The sequence below is a fragment of the Ciconia boyciana genome, chromosome 2 (assembly GCF_034638445.1).
Source record: "Ciconia boyciana chromosome 2, ASM3463844v1, whole genome shotgun sequence".
Classification (NCBI taxonomy): Eukaryota; Metazoa; Chordata; class Aves; order Ciconiiformes; family Ciconiidae; genus Ciconia; species Ciconia boyciana.
In genome coordinates, this window is record NC_132935.1 from 142532417 (window position 1) to 142538416 (window position 6000).

The window sequence follows — 6000 nt, forward strand, 5'->3', positions numbered from 1 at the left end:
ATGGCACCGCTGGTACCTGTGCTGGGCAAGCTGGCCCCAGGTACCGCAGGTCTCCCGTGCCTCTGTCTCTCCCTCCCCTTCCCTCCTTCGGTGGCAGCAGGATCCAGCTCAGCTCTGCAGAGTCCTGTCCTAGCTCGTCCATTAGCCCTGCTGCTCCCTTTCCTGTGGCAGGAACAGCCTGCTCACGGATCAAGGTGGCAAAATTCAGTTTTTCCTCCATTGTCTCTTCCTTGCACTAGTCTTTTTGTCTCCATTTTCCTATCCATAAATTTCATGCAGTGTCTTTACCAAGTTTAGCAGTTTTGCAGGGCTTCACAGTGTCTTTATAGAATACATTGAGGTTAGGTATGAACAATCATTGCCTGGCCCTCAAAACTCACTGCATCTCTACCTAAAAGACCAAATCTACTAGTTGTCAGGTTTTTCCCGGTTTTCGCTAATTCAGAGGTCTGTCTCAATTTTGTTATTAACAGCACTGGAGGGGAACATTGATCTTCTACTGCTTTCTCAACTGAAGTATGGCCAAGAGAAGAGGTCAGGGGATGCATTCTTTGGTGATGCAAAGCATGGTAAGAAAAACATCTGTCATGTGATCCCAACCTTCTACACTGTTTTTAGAACAGCAAAGAAAAGGATTCACATTTTCCTAAGGAGACTGAAGCTAATAGAAGGAACCTTGATGGAAGCAATATTTTCTGTAGTGCCACACGACTTTTTTTTTCCTTTAGGTGTGGTTTCAAGAGAAAAGGCAGTCCTATTCAGCGTGTTTGTATTTTAGCCACCACATGCTCATGCAATAAAAAAGTGAAAATTGCAGTAAGATTCTTATCTTGCAATAAAATCCTTTGGATAATTAGTCTCTGATAAACAGTGGTTTAAGTATGGGAAAGTGCTCTAACTATACAATAAATATAAGAACACCTTTAGTTTTTAACTGCAGCAATCTGGTTTTCTCAGAATGGCAGGTGTTACGGTAAAGCTGTTACTTGTAACCGTTAAGAGCTTTCAAGGACTGTGGAAACAATATGTAAACGTGTACTTGGAAAGAAACCAGTCTAACTTCTGCCTTCAGATAGACGTTATGAGAAGCCTATTGTTCTTCGTAGATTTTTAAAGTTACTGTCTTAATGACTTTTGTACTACATTACTATTGGACATTTCTGGAAACAGCTATATCCCCAAATGCAGAAACCTTAATTACTTAATTCACTGTACTTCAGTTTAGGCAGTAGGAAAGTGGGAGTTTTCGGAACTGTGATTATAAATCTGGACATCCAAATTCCTCGGAAGTTACATTTTGATGCATTAGTCTTTCCTGGAATCAAGCCATATATAAGAATAAACTGAAATTCAGTCATAGAATTAGTATGGAGAGGTTCACTGCTGAACTGTGCCAAAGGGTAGATCTGGTCGATGTTTTCAGTTGTGACATAAAAACAGATCAGGGAAGTTTAATCAGTGAAGCAGAGAGACTTAGAAAGATTTCAGTAAGAGCTGCTCTTACACCAATAGTGGACAGGCTGAATGAAGCAGGCTGTATACACCTATCTATCATCTCCTTTATTGGTTTCTGTTCTTGCTTCTGGTTTGTTTTTTCCCTAAGTACTTAGGAAATATGTGCAGTAAATTTTCACATGGCAAAGCTTTTAGGAAACAAAAAAAAAATAAAATAGCTATGTTAGTCGGGTGTTAGAAATCTCAGAAGTACATCTAAGCTGATCTGTAGTGAGGAACTCCAGTAAGCCACTGGGCTCTGTCTCTCTGTCATGGCGGGAAGGTGCCACAGGTCCTGTCCAGCCCAGAAATCGGGGTTTACTTTTTGCAGAAAGTGGGGCATAGAGAATAGGGAAAGGAGGAGGAAGAGGGAGGTGTACACACCCTGGTCTTGCCCTGACATGGAGTACTGCAGCACTCCCAGGTCTCTCAGCTTAGAAGGAGCCCAAGTATTCGGTACAATTTTGTTCATAACTTTGTCATTTATTAAATCTGATTTCAATATATTTGCATTATCACAAAATATGCAATTATAAAGTTAACCCTCAGGTAATTATTTTGCCTTTTAATGTCATCTCTTTTTAATACTTGGTGAGGTTTTGTCAGCAATGTTAGATCTTGTTCAGAGCAAAATATTTGAGCTGTGTGTGTACACGCATGTGTGCCTATGTACACCCACGCTTGAAAGGTGATGCAATTTCCCATTAAAGTTTGGGATATTCTTAGCTAGGAAGAGATAAATAATGGTTTTACTTCACTGTCATAAATAATGACAGTGCTCCCTTGTGTAGGACCCTTCACAGTCTTCACCCTGTGAAACAGGGATAAGGGAATCACGTTAGCAATTGCTGGGCTGGTGCACACACTGTTTCTTATTTGCTCAGCTTTATGTACTAATAGCAGAGGTGAAGCTAGGAACTTGAACTTTGGGGTTTTAATCCCTAGTTCTAGGCATCAGACAATTTCCTTTATCTTGAAAAAGTAATAGTAGAGCAGGGAACTGATAGTGCTACGCTTAAACTCTTCTCCTAGGCATACATTATTAACCACTGTCAGAAACTACACTACAGAGATCTTTGTTCTGATCCAGTGTAGCTGTAAATTGGCTGTTGCCATTATCTGGTACCTGAAATCCCATGTTTACCTCCTCTGCTTGGTGTAGAAATTAAAAATGTGACATCCTGATATCAATGTTGGCTTTTGATAACTACTGCACATTGCTTGCACCAGGCATGAAAACAAAAGAATTAATTTTCTAAAGCAGCTTAAGGAGAGTATCTCTTGATGAAGGCCAGACTGCATACTCAGAACTGACCACCCTATAATAGTGGTCGTACAAGTAGGGAATATTGGCAGGCATCCATTGTACATAATGTACTGCATAATTATATTTGATAGAAGCTTTCTGGTATGTGTGGATAATAAACAGCTCATGTATTTATGAATCTGGAATGTTCCTAAAATGAGTTAGTGCATGCTCAACATTAGTTTCCCAAGTCTTTTTCATACTGTAGTATTACATTACATTTACTAAACAGATTAAACTGTATTGCAGCCTTAAGGGATACATTATTCCTGTGGACAAGCAAGGGCATTTATGCAAGTAACATTGATTTATTTTAATAGAAGTTATGCATGTAAATCCATGTGCAATGAGATCACGTTATACTCTACAGAATACTGGCAGAAGTGCTTTTACCCTGAAAACATACCTGCCCACTATTTGCAAAGTCTAATTTTCCTTTAAAACAGTGAACAGCAACATTTTGTAGCTACTGTTATCTACATGACTTCAGCATACATTGCATTTTGTGCCTGCTATAGAAATATTGAGGTCTACACAAATGTGCAGTATAATAAAATCAATAACAGTGACAATTTGGATTCAATAGCACTGGATTTCTAAGCTTATGTCATGGGCAACATTAAAGAATTGCTGACCAGAAGCCATCAATCCCTACCCTATGGCACTAAGGTGAGATGAAGAATCCACAACAGCCTCCATACCACTTGAAAAGGCAACTATTCCTTCAACATTACATAGGTATAACTTTATAGAGATAAGAATAATATAGTCAATTTCGTAGGCAGTGTAATGTATATAATGTATAAATATATATCTTTATCTAATGAAGTTTCTAATTTAAAGTGCATGGGTATTTTAGATGATGCGACAGGTAAGTATATTGACATCCCTTACCAACATTCACAGCATTGTGCTTGTCCTTTACAACAGTTTACACATAAGTGGCATCACTGGATGCCAAATACAGGTAAATTACACTGGCTGGTATAACTTGTTGTCATTCCTACTAATTTTGGTTGTTCTTAAAGTTTTGCCTTCCTTCTTATCCCAGCTTTCCAATCCATGGAATTGTGTAAGGCAGACCAAGTTTTCCCCTTTCCAAATTGTTGCCATGTATTTACCAGCTCCCTGGGAAGAAACAGAGGTGGGTGCACTGATGTGACACTGTAGGCAGGGGGATCAGTGTTAAACACTTGCTACTAAATGTTAGAGAGCAGTTAGCTACAGGGTTTCCATGTTCCCAGTGCTTTTCCGGAATATATAAAAGACTTCCTTATCCAAAATGTTATGCATTCTGTGACAGCTGTTGTTGATGCTTATATACTATTACTGTCTTTGTACTCAGGAACGGTACATAATCAGAAATGCATACAGCTAGACGGGAAATGATCTCAGAATAACCTAGTCCATCCCAGTTCTCTGGAGCAGGATTAGATCATTCCCAAAAGATGTTTGCCTCTTGTGGTTGCCTGACCCTGTGCTAGAATACTTGTACTTAACTATATGCTTTTCTTTAGAAAGTGTTTTTTAATGCCTAAAATAGATCTGTGCTGTAAATTAAGCCAATTGTTTCTTGATACAGATCAATAAACAGCACAGATCTGATAAATCCATATAAATCAATCGATGACAATGTAACTCTCAGTTATTTCTACTTAATAAAACACAGCTCCCTATTGCAGCAGCTGAACAGCATCCGTTCGTTATCCCCTCCATCACTTGACTGATAGGACACGATGCTTCTTTGGTGCTTTAGGGCAGCAATTTCTTACTAGCTCCCAGCACTTTTACCATATTCAGTTTTTCTGCAGTCAAATGTTACATAATTTCAACTTAATTTTCATTAAATTTATTTTTACTGACTGACACCAGAGATTGAATGTGGTCCTATTTCTATTTGATTTATTGGCTAAATGTTCATTAATTTACAGTGATATCATACTTAGGGCATGTTCCTATCTCGTACACCAGTTTTTCTAGCACACTATGACAAACCTTACTGCATTTTTGAAAAAGCAGGAACAAATATGCAATTTCTCTCCAAAATGTGACTATACAGATGGCACGCTGGGGTTCTGGGTGAACTGGTGATTTCCAGATCAAATTTACGTAATTCCCAAGTGCAGCACAAAAAAGGCTTACTGGCCACCCACCGGATAAATGCCGGGTGGGCTCTGGGATAAGGTATGTTCTTTCTGCATGACAGAAGGAAACCCACAACTGGAACATGTTTAAGAACTTGGTCCATGCATTATCTACATGCAAAGTCTGCTCCCTTTCTGTGAAACACTAACAGAAGAAAAATTTATAAAATCTTGTATTAGTCACTGTTACCAACAGATAAGACTATGTTTACTCGGGGCCAGATCAGCTGAGTAAAGTCCTGTTTTCTGTGGCCAACTTTCCTGATCACAGCTACACTCTAAAATAAGTCATATTGTGAGTCATTTTTTAAGACCTGAATGACACAAAAAGTTTAGGTTTATGGTGTACAAATCAAACAGCATTTTCTTTGAAAGCTTCCACGGACAACATCAGTTTTCACAGCTAAAGATCTGTCTCTGCTTCTCTCCTACACTGAATGGAAAACAGAGATTAAGAATAAGCATCCTACAAAAGGTGTGAAGAAAAAAAGATACGGACATGCATTGAATATATATGCACAGATGTAAATACACTTATCTGAAGCAGATGTAAAAGCCACTAAAACAAATAGAGCAGAAAGGAAGAGGGAAGAATCTTACCCATGCCAAATATTGCTATAAAGAAGTGTAGAATGTAATGCCAACGTGCAGTGACTGCAAATTAGGGAAAACACTTTGAAGAAAATAAAACACAGGTCCCTTCTCTACTGTGTCCCTCAATTGTTAGCTACTGTCAACGTCAGGGTGGCCGATATTTCTACCCCTATGAGCCCCATTCCAAAAAAATCTTAATCTTGAGGCCAAGACAGATACCCCTCGGCTCAGCAGTCTGAGCTAAAAGGAAGAGTGCCAGCAAGAGACCACAGATGGGAGATGGCACCGGCTCCTCGGGAGTCCCACCTCGTGCTGCATGCCGTGGGGTCCCAGGATGAGCTGGCAGTGCCCAACTCAGCAGACCCCGCTGGCTTGCTTCCCCACTGTCACTTCTGTTAGGGATTTGGATTACCTAGCAGCTTCCACAGCGGCACAGCCTGGCTGCCAGTCCCGTGGTGTAAA

General features: G+C 39.7%; 1 long non-coding RNA gene across 1 annotated transcript in view; it reads left to right on the forward strand.

Annotated features, from left to right (window-relative positions):
- The window catches only part of LOC140648383 (uncharacterized), a 36894-nt gene extending 36104 nt beyond the window's left edge, over positions 1 to 790 (forward strand). The window contains exons 3-4 of the long non-coding RNA XR_012041194.1: positions 474 to 569; positions 729 to 790. This is a non-coding gene — a long non-coding RNA (uncharacterized lncRNA). The remainder of the gene's footprint in view (positions 1 to 473; positions 570 to 728) is intronic.
- Positions 791 to 6000: the final 5210 nt, after the last annotated feature.